This window comes from Podarcis cretensis, assembly GCF_951804945.1.
Source record: "Podarcis cretensis genome assembly, chromosome: 4".
NCBI classification, from domain to species: Eukaryota; Metazoa; Chordata; class Lepidosauria; order Squamata; family Lacertidae; genus Podarcis; species Podarcis cretensis.
In genome coordinates this window covers 86,892,788-86,909,435 of record NC_137173.1, presented here as the reverse complement: position 1 = coordinate 86,909,435, position 16,648 = coordinate 86,892,788, and the positions used below count along the sequence as shown (strand labels likewise).

The 16,648-nt window shown below is 43.1% G+C and overlaps 1 long non-coding RNA gene across 1 annotated transcript in view; it reads right to left on the bottom strand.

Moving 5' to 3' along the window:
• LOC307214501 overlaps nt 1–16,648 on the bottom strand; it is a 215,197-nt gene that overhangs the window by 162,872 nt on the left and 35,677 nt on the right. The gene's annotated exons all lie outside the window — the stretch shown is intronic.

Genomic DNA, 16,648 nt, shown 5'->3' with positions numbered 1-16,648 from the left:
TAGCCAGCGACAGAGTTATGAGAATCAAGCAATGACTACGCTGCTCAAAGGTAAGTGGCCGATTGGCTCCCAGCCTGTTCTAGACCCACAGCCTCTGCCAAGTAAACCCATTCGCTCACTCAGTGTCATGAACTAGTTGGATGCAGAGGAAAGGTGGGAGGAAGCAGCTGGGGAACCACCAAGGGAAGAAGAAGGCTCAGGGCTCAGGGATTGGTGGTGAGGCGACTGAGAGGAGAAGGCGTCAGGTAGGTAGTAGCTGAAGAGGTAACAAGGTTTAGTGAGCAGGGAGAGTCCGTGGCAGAGAGAAGACCAGAATCAAAATCAGAAGCTGATTCAGGAGAGCCCTTCTCTCCTGCATCAGCTTCTGCCAAGAGACATAGATGACTCACGCTGATGAAGAGTCACAGGTATCTCCCCCTCCTGCTGCAACCAGCTCCCCTCCTCTCCTGTTCTCCCAGAACCAGGAGAGGCATGAAAGGGGTGGAGAAGTTGGCTTCACACACAGAGACACAGTCTCCAATTGCTTGAGAAGAACCATGGAGAGGTTCTTAGATGGCTGTGCAGAGGTCTCAGCAACTGATCCATGGGGCAAAATCTATCGGTGATGAGCTGCTGTGCTTATTAGGCCCGACACTCCACCAAGTCTGTGCAGATTGTGTTATTGTTAATAAAGTGTTAACTCTTAACTTGCATGGTGTGATTTATTGCCAGCCTGATTTACTGCTGAGGTGTCAGCAGGAATTATGCCCTAAGAGCTAAAAACATTCCTTTTTCTTTTCTTCCTCTCTCTGTTAGCAAAACTAAAAAGAAAGTTATGGTTCTTGGGATGCTGAACTCTGCGCCTGCCCCCTTCATATCAATTTCTGAACTTCAATAAGGCAATTATAAAATTGCAGAAGATTTCTATCACTGCTTCAGCTCATACTTGCCCTTCATAAAACTCAGCAATCATGTAGGGAAATGCATGCTTGCAATTCAGGCACGAGTACACACCTTTCAAAGCAGAGATTCAATGTGCTATGGACGTTTCCTGATGCATATTATGAGCTGATGTTTGCCATAGGGTCTGGCTAATCCTGCTCCATTTATTGGAGGGCCGTTTCAGCAGCAGTGTCAACAGCATGATTTGATCAGGTCACCCATGCCTGGGAAAATGATGTAAAAGGTCTCCCATGGGCAGGATTGTATTAGGCACATTTCAGAGGTTTTTCAGACAAGAGCATAATTATTAGTGGTGGAGGAGGAGGAGGGAAGGGAGATTTGTCAGAGGAAAATCTGAATAAGAAGCTATTGCCTAGCATTTAGAGATCCATGAGCAACAAGGTGAAGTAACTAAACAAGAAGCACCACGGTTATAGTGCAGTCCTAAACATGACAGCTCAGAAGTAAATGCCATTGTGTTCAAGAAGGCTGACTCCCAGATAAGTGGGTATAGGATTGCAGCCTAAAATCTGTTAGAGCTGTTCAGTTGAATCTCTGATCTGGACCTTGTATAGAAATAAATATTCTATCTACCCCAAGAATCAATTTCAAAGCTTTACTGCAGAACAGTCTTAAAGCTAGTTACATATCAATGTTACAAAGAAACAAAGTAACCCATTGCAATCAAGTAGCAACACAGTTCAGTTCTTTAAGTCCTCTAACACAGTCCAAGAACTTCTCTCTCTGATCCCAGAGAGAGACTGCATTATGCTGGAAGCTCCTTTTCTAAACACATTGAACTGAAGAAGAAGAAGAGTTTGAATTTGATATCCTGCTTTATCACTACCCTAAGGAGTCTCAAAGCGGCTAACATTCTCCTTTCCCTTCCTCTCCCACAACAAACACTTTCTGAGGTGAGTGGGGCTGAGAGATTTCAGAGAAGTGTGACTAGCCCAAGATCACACAGCAGCTGCATGTGGAGGAGCAGGGAAGTGAACCCAGTTCACCAGATTACGAGTCTACTGCTGTTAACCACTACACCACACTGGCTCCCTGGTGACAGATCTGTGCAGAGGAGAGGTAAACTGGGTACACTTGCCCCAAGCCTCGGAGGGCTAAGCTGGCTGGGGGATCCTGCCAGGGACCAGCTGCTTTTTGTCTGAGTTCATAACTTTATTCTAGCAAGATTCCCATCGCAGGCCTCAGACAAGTGCTGGGGGATAGCCCCGTTTTCTCATGGCCACTGGCTATTGCATTCACCAAGAGATTCCCATCTAAAGAACAGAACGGAAATTAAGTGTGTGCAAAATCTACGCTGTGCAAATTCAGTCCATGTGTTTGAGGTTCGAATGCCATGCCCTCCAAGGATCCTGACTTTCCAGAGACAGCTTTCATTTCAAAAAGCAATATCAATGTCATTTTACTTATGGAGATGTAGAAGAAAGTGTGCAGGTTGTATTTCCCCCAGTTCCCCAGTAAGATGTAAATCTGCCTCAGCCACCACCCCTTCTAGAGTTCCAGCCAAAGGTACTGCAATAATTGACAAGCACGTGGCAATTTTAAACTGTAAACATATCAGACTACTTGTGTTTTGAGCCTGCCATTTCACACTGACTTATGCCTCTCCAGAGCCACAAGAAAAATTTATGTTTACAGAGCTGATGCAGAACCAGCCATCGGAGAATCAAAACTTGCTTTGCTGCCACTTCCAACATTGCTGATTCTTTGTGCAAACTAAGAGTATAACTCAGAATCTTCTGATAAATCTAGGGCAGGGGTGTGGGACCTCAGGCTCCCTTATTTGTCCCAGGCCACACTGCTCACAGGCCCTCGCTCTATGCTCTCTGGAGTGCTTTTGTGAGGCTAAAACGTGCCCATTGTTTGCTTGCCTGACAACCTCTAGTTTCTGCATGGCTGAAGTGTCACATACCATGCAAAGGTAAAAGTCACATCAATTGGCCTGCACATTTTTGCCTCTGATCCCACCCACAACTTACATACTGTCCCCAGAACAGAATGTAGATCTCAGGCTGAAACAAAATTCCCCACCTCTGATGTAGAGAGAGAGAGAGTTTGTAATCGACTCAGAACAGATGAGGTGGAAAACAGTGTAGTGGGATGGATTTACCTTGCCGACAAAGATCTGTATAGTTAAAGCCATGGTTTACCCAGCAGATCTGTATAGTTGAAGCCATGGTTTACCCAGCAGTGATGTATGGAAGTGAGAGCTGGACCATAAAGAAGGCTGATCACTGAAGAATTGATGCTTTTGAATTATGGTGCTGGAGGAGACCCTTGAGAGTCCCATGGACTGCAAGAAGATCAAACCTATCGATTCTTAAGGAAATCAGCCCTGAGTGCTCACTGGAAGGACAGATCGTGAAGCTGAGGCTCCAATACTTTGGCCACCTCATGAGAAGAGAAGACTCCCTGGAAAAGACCCTGATGTTGGGAAAGATGGAGGACACAAGGAGAAGGGGACGACAGAGGACGAGATGGTTGGATAGTGTTCTCAAAGCTACCAGCATGAGTTTGACCAAACTGCAGGAGGCAGTGGAAGACAGGAGTGCCTGGCATGCTCTGGTCCATGGGGTCACGAAGAGTCGGACACGACTAAACGACTAAACAACAGCACCTCCAGGAAGAAAAGCAGATGTGTGGGCAATTTCTAGAGAGAAACTGTGGAAGGAGAAAGGGGTTTCCTCCCCATGCTTGTCTTCCACTGCAGACTGCAACTTTCCAAAAACATTGGAAATGGAGAGGAGGAGACAACTCAGTTGAAACTTCATTTCAAAAAAATACAAAAATCCTAGTGATCCTTGGGAATAATACCATCTGTTCTATGTATGAAATAAATTGTCCTCAATCATGATTGGCCTTATCTCAGATCATAAGAAAAGCACTGCTGGATCATCAGACCAATGCACCACCTAGTTCAGCATTTCCCATGGTGGCAAATCCAATGCCTCCAAGAAGTCCACGAAAAGGTCAGGAAGATAGCAGCCCTCTCCCATTGTTCCTCCCCAAGATGGATGCTCTCCCTGAACCTGAAAGCTACCATGACTAATAGTCACTGATAGTCTACGCTTGGTGCTGTCATCAAGTCAACTATCTAATTGATCATGTCAGTCCACAGATATCACATTAACCATCATATATTGATGCAATCATATGAACAGGCCAATGGATATGTGTAGAATGAACACCACCCACTTAATGATTGCAATAATAATAATAATAATAATAATAATAATAATTATTATTATTCTACACCTCCCAAATGACTGGGTTGCTCCAGCCACTCTGGGCAGCTTGCAGCATATACAAAAGCATAGGGAGTGGGTGCTGCTGCGGTCTAAACCACTGAGCCTCTCGGGCTTACCGATCAGAAGGTGAGCGGTTTGAATCCACACGACGGGGTGAGCTCCTGTTGCTCTGTCCCAGCTTCTGCCAACCTAGCAGTTTGGAAGCACACCACTGCAAGTAGATAAATAGGTACTGCTGTGGCAGGAAGGTAAATGGCATTTCTGTGCACTCTGGCTTCTGTCACAGTGTCTCATTGCGCCAGAAGCAGTTTAGTCATGCTGGCCACATAACTCCCTCATCCTGAAAGCTGAGCACCGGACCCCATAGTCGCCTTTGACTGAACTTAACCACCCAGGGGTCCTTTACCTTACCTTTTCTACCTTACATACAAAAGCATAATAAAACATTAAACATTAAAAACTACGCTATACAGGGCTGCCTTCAGATGTCTTCGAAAGGTTGTATAGTTACCTATCTCCTTGACATCTGATGGGAGGGCATTCCACAGGGTGGGCGCCACAACTGAGAAGGCTATACATTAAGCACGCTCTCCAGTCAATGCATGGTCAGCACTGGTCTAAAGGAAATTCCTTCAGAGTGTGCAGTTCAGGAATAGGAACCGCAAACAATCAGGGTTCCTGTCCTTTGTTGCAAACCCTTTGAGCAAGTATAGTAGCCTCCTTCAGACTCAGTGCCAATCCTGCACTGGCCAGGAAGTGCACCTGACAAATGCAGCATCACCACTGAGATTCACACCACACATTCCCACTTGCCCCTTCAAACGTTCCAACTAAACACCAGAAGATGACATACGTGATCCCTGATTGGGTGGAATGACTACATGGATGATTCTGGTAGGAAGAAGAACAAGAAGCCACAGGAGACATTGGTACCACAGTATTGTTCGGGGAGAGGGGATATCTACCCTGCTGAATACCTAATCCTGATTTACAAAATGATTCTGGTAAATTGTCAACCTAGTGTTAAGTTTAAGACAATAGCTTCCTGTTGCTGTTCTTGCAAAGCCCCCACCAGTTTCACATTCTGACATAGTTTCTCCCATAATACTTTTCTGTAAGTGTTTCCTCTAGGGTTTAAGACCACATAAAGGAGAGATCCACAAAAGTGCTCTGTCACAAAACTTCTGGTGTTTTTGTGGAGCAGGAACAATTGACAGTTTTATATCCATGCAAATGCACTAAGAAAAGTTGAAACTTAGAAATAAGTTGAAATGTATTCATCATTCTTTCACAAAAGCAAATACATACTTCCTTTCTTTCCCAAGCAAAACAAATCAAGTAGATTAACAGCAACCATTTGTGCTTAAAGGGTCACTTTATTAAAAGCCATTTTGAGTTTTAATAAAGACTTTTATTTTCACTGTCATTGCAGTTACGAAAAGCATTGCTCAGGAGTCAGAAGGCAGAAAGCAGTTCATTCTGAGCAGTGTTTACTTTTAAGTTGTGAGCAGTTTTTTTTCCAAGTGTGCTTTGGAATGACTGTTATGATCTATTGTAAATTATGAATGCTCCCGGCATTTCTTGCATAAATAGATACTGGCAGGTCTTAAATATTCCTGTACATCTCCGTGACATTTTTGTTAGATGAGTACAGTTTAAAGCATATCTGTGTCCTGTTGGATTCTGGGGTAACATCCGTCTCAATAAAGTAAGAAAGCCAAAAAAAGAAAAGCATCTCAAGGGTATGTAGTTGTGGCAAAGACTTTCTTGTCTACTCTCTAAAATGAAACAATGACAAAAGAGCCCCACCAGCAATTGTTAACAATCAAACCAAGGAAGGACTCCAGTGGGCTGTCTGTAAAGCAGAGCCAGATACCAAGACGATTCTGTTTTCATAATCTTTCTTTATTAAAGGCCTAGTTCTCTTGCATCTACTGCTCAAAACAGGAAAGGGCAGAGCAACACCATACATTTAAAGTTCATTCAACGCACATTTAAAGCACATAACTTCCATCAAAGAATTCAGGGAATTGTAGTTTCTCCCACCAGAGACCTGCAATTCCCAGTACCCTCAACAAAATACAGTTCTCAGAATTCTCTGGGAGAAGTCATCTGCTTCAAAAGTGCATTCCCCTCAAAAAGTCAAACTTTCTGAAAGAGGAAATTTCAAATGGACAATCTTGCTCTCCAGGGCAAATCACATGACCTCCCCATACAGGGCTGCCTTCAGAGGGTGCCTCCACAGGGCGGGTGCCACTACCGAGAAGGCCCTCTGCCTGGTTCCCTGTAACCTCACTTCTCGCAGTGAGGGAACCGCCAGAAGGCCCTCGGAGCCGGATCTCAGTGTCCGTGTTGAATGACTGGGGTGGAGACACTCCTTCACGTATACAGTGGTGCCTCGCAAGACGAAATTAATCCGTTCCGCGAGTCTCTTCGTCTTGCGGTTTTTTTGTCTTGCAAAGCAAGCCCATAGGGAAATTCGTCTTGCGGAACGACTCAAAAAACGGAAAACTCTTTCGTCTTGCACGTTTTTCGTCTTGCGAGGCATTCGTCTTGCGAGGTACCACTGTACTGGGCCAAGGCCATTTATGGCTTTAAAGGTCTGCACCAACACATTTTTTTGTGCTCAGAAACGTACTGGGAGCCAATGCAGTTATTTTAGGGCCGGTGTTATATGGTCCCTGCAGCCACACAGAGTCACCAGTCTGGCAGCCACATTCTGGATTAGTAATAATAATAATAATAATAATAATAATAATAATAATAATATTTATACCCCGCCCATCTGGCTGGGTTTCCGCAGCCACTCTGGGCAGCTCCCAACACAACATTAAAAACATGATAAAAGATCAAACATTAAAAACTTCCCTAAACAAGGCTGCCTTCAGATGACTTCTAGAAGTCAGATAGTTGTTTATTTCCTTGACATCTGATGGGAGGGCATTCCATAGGACGGGCGCCACTACCGAGAAGGCCCTCTGCCTGGTTCCCTGTAGCTTTGCTTCTCGCAATGAGGGAACCGCCAAAAGGCCCTCAGAGCTGGACCTCAGTGTCCGGGATGAACTATGGGGGTGGAGATGCTCCTTCAGGTATACTGTAGTTTCCGAGTCACCTTCAAAGGTAGCCCTACATAGAGCGCATTGCAGTAGCTCAAGCAGGAGATAACCAGAGCCATGTGCAGGGTCTCATCCGGCATACCAGATGAAGCTGGTAGACAGCTGGTGTGTTATGCACTAAATTGTTATAGGACCCATCCCATTCCTGGCAGTGTGATCTGTCATGACTGTTTTTAACACTGAATTTTAAATTGTTGCACCCCACCAATGACCTGGTGTGAAGGGCGGGTAACAGACTGAACAACAAACAACAGCAACACTGACAAAGCAAAATCATGAAGCAAAAACAGGATGCAAGTAGGAAGCATTACCCTTGCTCCAAATAGGCTTCCTGAAACCATCCAACCAATAAGATTTGCATGTGCCATGATGATACAAAGCCAAATCAGAGAGAGGGGGCAACGTTTCCTGCCCTCACACTGATTTGGCAGACATTTTCTCGCTGTATGATCAAAATGAGGGGGTGCTTTCCATGGGAGCATGAAACTTGCCCCCTTTTCAGCTCAGCCTGTTTATACCATGTACATTTTGTATTTTCCTTCCTTCAGCAGAAAACCCCAAACTTTTGACTCATCTCACCAATCTCCCCTTGCGCTGCCAGATCTTCCAACGGCTCTCCCTCTTAACTGTTATGAACAGACAATCTTCCCTTTGGCACACTGATTATGCACAGAAGACATCGCTGAGCTGTACCGCAAGGTGTTAGAATTACATTGTCTATGACAGATCAATTTGTTTTCCATAAAGGTGGCACATCGGGCTAGGGAATTGAAGTCTCTAACATTGCAGAGACTCCTGGCACCTGTTCTCTGCTTGTGGAGCTCAGGAGTTTGGCTCGGGTGGACTATTTCGCCCATCAATGGAGTTTCCTCCCATAGTATGCATAGGATTGCAGCCTAAGGCTAGAATCCTATACACCAGGGATCTGTGGCACCTGTGGCCCTTTTTTTTTTTGGACTACAATTCCCATCACTCTGAACATTGGCCACGCAGGTCGGTGTTGATGGGAGTTGGAGTCCCACAACAAACGTTACTTAGCTTGGCTATTTAATATTTATTTTCTGCTCTCCTATAATAACATAGCACATTACAAAAATGAAGAAAGAATGGGTAAATCAATCTGAAAGTTAATGAGCATTACCAAGAACTGGGGTGTGTTCATTGGCTAACCAAAGCATAATATTAATACATTCTTGCAATAAGGATAAGATATCCCGGTTTATGTGGGGACGCGGGGGGCACTGTGGGTTAAACCACAGAGCCTAGGACTTGCCAATCAGAAGGTTGGTGGTTCGAATCCCTGCGATGGGGTGAGCTCCTGTTGCTCGTCCCTGCTCCTGCCAACCTAGCATTTTGAAAGCACATCAAAGTGCAAGTAGATAAATAGGTACCACTCTGGTGGGAAGGTAAACGGCGTTTCCGTGCGCTGCTCTGGTTCACCAGAAGCGGCTTAGCCATGCTGGCCACATGACCCGGAAGCTGTACGCTGGCTCCCTCAGCCAATAAAGCGAGATGAGCGCCGCAACCCCAGAGTCGGTCACGACTGGAGCTAATGGTCAGGGGTCCCTTTACCCTTTACCTATCCCGGTTTATTGTCAAGTTTTAACATGATGTTCTGAAATTCGCACCTCATTCACAGATTTCCTCCAAGGGTTCATTGGTAGAGGCACCTAGCTGACTTCTGCAGAATGTTGCTTGTCTCCACTATGTGACTGCAACATCAGCTCACAGTAGGGTTGAAGGGGAAATTTGACTTTGCATCCAGATGATTTGCACTTCTCTGACCAGGCCCGGATTTAGGTTTGATGATGCCCTAAGCCAGCCGTTCTCAGCCTGTAGGTCCCCAGAAGTTGTTGGACTACAACTCCCATCATCCCTGAGCTCTGGCCTTGCTAGCTACGGGGGATGGGAGTTGTAGTTCAACAACATCTGGGGACCCACAGGTTGAGAAAGTCTGCCCTAAGCTACTGAAGGTAATGGGGCCCTTTATATGTCCAGCTGTCCTTTGCCAACAACAAATTGTCACTGTTTTTGGTGTTGAATATACGCTATATGGTAATTTATGGACCAAATAGGTATCTAAAGCCATTTGCACATAACAAAATATGTATTTTATCAAAGTAATTGTTGAACTGAAATACAATTAAGAAGAAGTATATTAATAGTGAAATAATTACCATTGATATTTTAGGGAGCAGGCTAACAGGCAGGGCCCATTACTTACATCATAGGAGCCTAAAGAACACAAACACTGATACCGTATGTAGGTTTTATTTTATTTGTTTTTTTATCTTATATTTTGGAAATGAACATCCAATCTTTTTCCTTTAATTTTTTTTTTTTGGGGGGGGGGGCCCTAAGCTATAGCTTGTTTAGCTTATACGTAAATCTGGCACTGTCTCCAACTAGTATGCCAACCAAAACACAGCTACACTTCAAAATTCACACCTTTCTAGCCAAAGAATATGTACCAAAATGCATACAGTAGTGGGGGAAATGCACAAGATTAAATATGCATTTGTGAATATAATGTACAAAAATGTTGCATATTGGGTGTGAGTTGCTTGGGGAAAATGTGCATAATAGTAAAAAAAAAAAATCTATGCAAAAATGAGTTTACTAAGAGAAACGCACATTAAAATGCTGACATACTTTTTTCAAATTGATTTTTCAAAAATCAATTTTTGTGAGGATTTTTAAAATAAATTGCCATTTCCTCTGGAAATGCGGATAACCGAATTTCAGACTGGAAAAATGAGAAACGAGGAGAGCCTAAAGTGACCAATTCATCTATCCTGCGCTCCCAAGAAAAATCAGCTTTCATGGCAGCCTGTGATGGGTACCTTCACTGTTTTTTAAAAAAAATATTTTTATTAGGAATTTCAACATAACATTTTATCAGAAAACATATCATCCTTAATTTCCCCCCTATTTTCCCCTCCCCCTCCCCAAACTATAGCCCCCCTCCCCCAGACTTCCCTCAGCTCCTTTCTCTGGTTTATCAACATATGTTATTCTCTGCAAATTACAAAATTGTGCAGATCCTTAATTTATCTATCTAAATGTTGTCTATAAAAAGTTTGTCAATGTTTATTCAAAACCTGCCAAGGAGTCCAATTCATTTTGTTGTTTCTTTAAATACTTTGTAAAGGGTTCCCATTCATCTTTAAATAATAATAATAATAATAATAATAATAATAATAATAATAATAATAATAATTTATTATTTGTACCCCGCCCATCTGGCTGGGTTTCCCCAGCCACTCTGGGCGGCTTCCATAAAAACCAAAAATACACTAAAATATCACAGATTAAAAACTTCCCTTAAAGAGGTACCTTCACTGTTAAGCTCATTTTCTGCTTAGCTGATTAATCATTCCTTTCTTAGAAAGCCAAAACATTGGCTCAGTAACACTGCCATATTATCCACAGGCATCATGGATCCTGCCTTGCTCTGAATGTAACAGTTGCTCCCTGGGATGGCCACCATCCCTGCTAACACATTTGCCTGAGGGTAAGCCCTATTGAAGACAGAGAGGCCTCTATCTGAGTAAACATGCAGAGCATTACACTGGACACCAGTTCGTAATACCAGTGTAGAATCTACATTGGTCAAAATTGCAAATTTCTCTTTCCTGCTCCTGATTTTACAATGCCCCCGAACTCATAGCAATAGCAGACAGAGCCAATGCAGCTGAAATCTTGTGTGGCATGGGGGGGGGGGAGGAACGCCCCAGCATTCGATGAACTAGGAAGCATCCATGGTGAAAATGAATAAATATAGAATCCCCAACCTTGAACACAAATGCTAGGAAATCCCAAATGAGCCATGCACGAAACATAAAAACAAACTCCAAATTTTAGGGGGACTTTGTTAAGCACCTTAAAGGCTAGTGTGTGTTCACAGTGACACTTGGTGTTCATTGCTAGGGAATGCACTTCAGCTGTGAAAGTGGAATGTTTGTGCTATACCCAAGGCCTCTTTTTTAACAAACATATTAACGAACGAGCCACATAATGTCGGTAGTGATGAAGGTGCAGGCATCCAGTTTGATGAAGGTCAAGGGCAAACAATGAAAGGAAATGTAGAAAGCTCAGAGATGAATCTACAGCGACATAAACAAACTGTACCCAACTAACATATAAATCCTTTATCGCTCAGCAGTATGTGTGTGCCCTTTTTTTCCTCTTTGTGCAACTTTTGCTTCTCCTTTGTAACAGCACCTCTCACACCTGTGATGCAGAAAACCTTTTCCAATTCAGACAGATGAAACAATGTCAGTGGGAACACTGGGAATGTTAAAACAGTTGCTTAATATTTCATCTTGCGATCTGTTCATGCCATCCATCATAATGCCACTGACATGGCACAGCTTGTCAGCTATCACATGACATTGCTGTAGCAATAGTATTTAAACATATATTTATTTTATTTATTGATTAGATTTTTATACAGCCCTTCATCAAGAGATCTCTGGGCCGGTCACTGAATATAATACATGACAAAACACAAGAAATAATTAAACCAAAACAACAAAACAATAACCCCTCCCTCCCTGCAGAAACATTGAAAAGGCTGTAGGATATTAATCCGCCAAAAAAGGAACATTTTTGCCTGGCGCTTAAAAATGTAGGTAAAAGGTAAAGGACAGTTAGGTCGAGTCATTGGCAACTGTGGGGTATGGTGCTCATCTCACTTTCAGGCCAAGGGAGCCAGCATTTGTCCACAGACAGCTTTCCGGTTCATGTAGCCAGCATGACTAAACCGCTTGTGGCACAACAGAACACTGTGATGGAAACCAAAGCATACAGAAACGCCGTTTACCTTCCTGCCACAGTGGTACCTATTTATCTACTCGCACTGGTGTGCTTCCAAACTGCTAGGTTGGCAGAAGCTGGGACAGAGCAACGGAAGCTCACTCCGTCACGTGGATTTGAACTTCCAACCTTCCGATCGGCAAGCCCAAGAGGCTCTGATTTAGACCACAGTGCCACCAGCGCGTCCTAAAAATATATAATGAAAGCTCCAGGCGAACCTCCCTGGGTAAAGCATTCTACAAACAGAGCCACTACAGAAAAGGCCCATTTTCATGTTGTCACCCTCTGGACCTCACATTGGAGTAGGAATATGAAGAAGGGTATCCATGGCTACATTAAAAAATAAAAAAAGCATGCATTTTCAAGTGAATTCCTTTCCTTTTAGAAACACAGCCATACATTGCCCGCCTTATAGGCAATGTGTGAGGGACTTTCCAGCAACACGACACATACATGCTAAATGGTTCTCAGTGTGCACAGTGCAAGACACGAGTTCCCCATGGGAACTTAAAAGAGTTGCTGTCACTCAGAGAAGATTCAGTTGACAATGAACAATCATTCACTTATATGCATAGGACTGCACAGCTGAGCTAAAACTATTCACAGTTTTATCATGAACATTTTAAGCCAATCCCCCACCCCAGCCAAATATATCCTTTCTTTCTTTTTTTTTGCAGGGGATGACTTTCTGCAAATGTTCAGTTGTTCATTTCAAACTGATATCTCTCTCTCTCTCTCTCTCTCTCTCTCTCACACACACACACACACACACACACACACACACACTTCCACTAGTCTGCCCTGCGTGACATCATCATGAGGCCAAATACAATTGGCTGAACAGCAGCATGATATCATTCTGTTCGCTACACAATCCCAGAATGTATGAGATTGCCAAGTGATTCATCCAGGGGAAAAGAAGCAGCAACAAAGCAGGGGAAATGGTGTTGAAGAAGTACTAGCCAGGGAAAACAATGGTTGCAGGCAGATTTTTTTTAAAGGTGACTAGGTGTTTTGGGGAGCTGAGATCACAAGCAGAGATTGTTTGGTGCCATCTTTATCTGTTTACACACATACCAGATGTAGTATAATGGCCAGCCAGCCACTTTAATGATTATCTATATTTTCATTTATTTATTTTTAATGGAGTTCTGTGTTTTAATATTGTAAACTGCCCTGGTCTTTTATGATATGGTAGTACAGAAATTCTTTTATAAATAAAGACATAAAATCACATGTGATGGTGCTCCATTTGGGAACACAGGGAGCCGACTTATGCTGAATTAAATGACTGGTCCATAAAGACGCTCTCAAGGCAAATCTTTAAAAATATAGTATAAAGACCAGCAACTGGGAATTACTGGCCTGCAAGCACTCCAATTGGAGAACAGCCTCTACTGAATGTGTCATGGACTTTGAAGATGCTCAAACTCAGGATGAATGGGAGAAACGAGCTAAGAGGAAGGCATGCTTGGCAAACCCTCACTGTGATCAACTCCCATCCGGAAACCTTTGTCCCCAGTGTGGAAGGATGTGTGGATCCAGAATTGGCCTCCACAGTCATTTACGGACTCACTGTTTAGACTGTGTTCATGGAAGACAAACTTACTCAGCTACGAGTGGTCGCCAAAGAAGAAGACACTGACTGGCCATGGTTCTCCAGGATTTCACACTGGGGACATCCCCAGCACTACCTGGAGAAGCGAGGGGTTAAAGCTGGGACCTTCTGTATGCAAATGGATGTCCTACCACTGAGTTATGACACTCAGTTGGTTAGAGTGTGGTGCTGATAAAGCCAAGGTTGCAGGTTTGATCCCCGTATGGGATAGCTTCAGATTCCTGAATTGCAGGGTTTGGACGAGATGTCCCAACTCTTCAGGTCTATGATTCTATGATCTCCACCAGGCATCTCCATGCTCAGTTGGAACCACACAGAAAGCCACTCTCTTCTCTGTAACTCCTGCCCCTTCATCTGCATTGGCCTACTCTAGGTTTGCTGGCCACACCAGACTATGACAGAGACATCAAAGCTGGCCGATAAATTGTGTGTGTGTGTGTGTGTGTGTGTGTGTGTGTGTGTGTGTGTGTGAAATTCATCGCAAGCAGAATAAGACCAGTGCAAAAAGAAAAAAAACACCCCATTTCTTTTTTTAAAAGAAAATACTCAAATAAAGTTTCTGTAGCAGTACAAAGCTTGATATGACCTTGAAGTAACAAAGCGCTGTAACATTTTTACTGCCTGTATGCACATCTGCACATAATATTTCCCCCTGCTGTGCCTACCCATTCAGTGTTTGTAAGCAAAAACCTCATAGAAAAATGTACAAGACACATTCTTATTTCTTTAGAAAGCACCAGCCCGATTTTCTGCTGGCAGGATACCGGTGTATTTCATTGGAGTTTGCATTGTGGCTGAAATAACATGGAGATAGACACAGTTGAGTCCCATTGGTTTCAATCAGATTTAAGCATGCAGCAACTGTGCACTGGATCATGGCCAATATGTAGAACCTACAACAGGGAAATCTCTCTCTCTCAACGTGACTCATCTGAACCCTGACTCACATATTCCTTGATGCCACATGGATTTTTGTTCCAGGACCTCAAGAGAAATTCTGTGGCTCTCTTTAGTTCCAGAGCAGCCCAGTAAGGACATGCAATCATGTGGGTGGATTCTGTAAACATACGGCGAGGTAGCAATCAGACGGTGATGGATGTGACAAAATATTCTGGAAAGGGAACAGGGGTGGGAAGCTTTGTGATCCCACCTGCCATTTTCCCTTGGAAAATAAAGAAAAAAGAAACAAGATATACAACATTAAAACAGATTGCCTTGGGCAGTTGTGGACCAGTTTTGTCTATGGGGAGAAATTGATCAATTACTTTTTTGATATCCCATGTCACACGAATGGGTTGTAAATGGATCATCTGAATTACATCCCCTCACATGCAACCATGTTCCTTAATGGTAGTCACAATATTCCTCAAAAGAGCTTAAATTTATCTACTACAAATGGACCCAGAATATTAATTATTATTAGGGAAAGCTGCAATTCTTTATTAATACAACCCATGGCGATTCCCACTAAAGCATGTCTACCACATCATTTTGCAAGTCAATGCACTAGGTCACAGCTAAAGATATACTAGCTATAAGGTAAGGTGGGAATCTCATGCCCACTTACCTTTGAGTAAGCCTCAACAGCACTGGATTTAGGGTGGTGTGGGTGGTTCGGAAGTAGTAAGCATTAGAAATCAACATGTCTTGGATAAAACACAGTGACTGCCTAGTATTATCTTCTCTCATTTTTACTGTACTTTGCTTTCGAAATTGTTTTGCAGGTCTTTGGACTGTAATAAAGAATGTGTTGGAAGAAGAAGAAGAAGAAGAAGAAGAAGAAGAAGAAGAAGAAGAAGAAGAAGAAGAAGGGGCTTATAATAATGATATTGAGAAGTTCCATAAAAAAGCAACTGTACCAGAATTAACTATTGTGAAAATAAGAATGGGAGGGGTATTTTGTCTTCGCTCAGGGTGCCATATTATCAAAGTCTGCCACTGGCCTCGTTGAAACCAATGGTACTTATTTCTGAGTAGATGTTTATAGGGTTACATTGTCAGCAGGGGCGTAGGAAGGGGGGTCGGTCCACCCCAGGTGCCATCATGGAGGGGGGTGACAAATTATCATGGAACAATTAATGCCCTACTAGGGCAGTTTATAAAAAAAACTTTAAAAAAAAATGCTTGCTCCAAAGGTCTTATCTTACTACACTAGGGATTATATCTGAAATTTCATGCATATTAGTTAATATCTTGACCCTCCTCCACGAAAATAACTGTTTACTTGGCTGTTTTCATATGTCGTGAAGGCTGAAATTTCAATTCATCCTGTAGATTTAAGTATCTGTCCACAGTCGCCTACTTGTTATCAGAGGCCCAGAATCCACATTCCTTTGTAAGAAAATATGAAATAACGTAAAACCATTTTTGCAGGCAAAAAAATAAATAAATAAATGTGTGTGGGGGGTGACAAGAAATTTTCTGCACCGGGTACCATCTGACCTTCCTACGCCTCTGATTGTTAGGATGGGAAAAACAATGGGCTGGGGGCAGGAGAAGGTTTCTTAATGTCATTGCTGGTTATAGCTTTGACTTCTCACAAATCATAGAAGCATAGAGTTGGAAGAAACCACGAGGAGCATCTAGTCCAACCGCCTGCAATGCAGAAATCGTTTACCCATAATGGGGCTCTAATACACAGCTCTGAGATTCAAAACAAAATAAAAGAAAAAAAAATCCTTCCAGTAGCACCTTAAAGACCAACTAAGTTAGTTCTGCCATTGAAGTGTTCTGCCATCAAATGCCAACAGTGTCCTTCAGCTCTCTATATTGGACAAACAGGCCAAACCTTACGCCAAAGGGTAAACAGACATAAATCCGACATCAGGAATCACAAGACAGAGAAACCAGTAGGAAAACACTTCAATCTCCCAGGACATTCTATACAAGATCTCAAAGTAGCTGTTCTA